Source organism: Sinocyclocheilus anshuiensis, unplaced genomic scaffold (genome assembly GCF_001515605.1).
Source record: "Sinocyclocheilus anshuiensis isolate Anshui unplaced genomic scaffold, SAMN03320099.WGS_v1.1 scaffold38, whole genome shotgun sequence".
NCBI classification, from domain to species: domain Eukaryota; kingdom Metazoa; phylum Chordata; class Actinopteri; order Cypriniformes; family Cyprinidae; genus Sinocyclocheilus; species Sinocyclocheilus anshuiensis.
In genome coordinates, this window is record NW_015544213.1 from 1,360,201 (window position 1) to 1,360,914 (window position 714).

The following is a 714-nucleotide window of genomic DNA, read 5'->3' on the forward strand; positions in this document are numbered from 1 at the left end:
GTGCATAAAGAAGATCTGTAAAGTTGCAAAGACTAAAGTCTCAAATCCAAAGAGATATTCTTTATAAAAGTTAAGAGGCAACCACGCCTACCTAAAACGGCTCGTTCTAACACGCCCCCACATATCTACATCACTATGTTGGGGAGATTTGCATAATGCCGCCCAAATGTTCACGTAAAAAAGAAGGCGTAACTTTTATTCTCGCTGTAGTATTGTTGCCGCTGCCATCACGTACGTCCCTCGCGTAATCTACGCCCCTGGACTACAATGCCGGCTGTTCTGACTCACAGTCTGTAAGTACGTTTTCATTTAAAGGATTTGCCACTGACTAATGTACAGTATGTGAAAAATTAAGTTTTTTTTTACTTTAAACCGCATAAACATATTTCATTACACCAAATACACAAAATAATGTTCTTTTTAGCAGCATCAAATGACCCCTTTAAAGATTTGCTATTAGTAGACGCTGCTGCTGAACGCTGCTGAGAGACGCATAGACGCAGGTATTCACACGCACTTAATCTCTCTCTCGCTAATAAACGCAGCATTAGACTGCATTAATAACTGCATTAGCCTGCATATCAATGGCTCAAGCCTCCATTTTTAGCTCTAAAATGACGTGTTGGAATTTGCAACGGAAGGTTTGGGATGAGGTGCAAAAATTAGTTCAACACACACGAGATTTCAGGACGGAAACATGTCAAATGTCTTGAA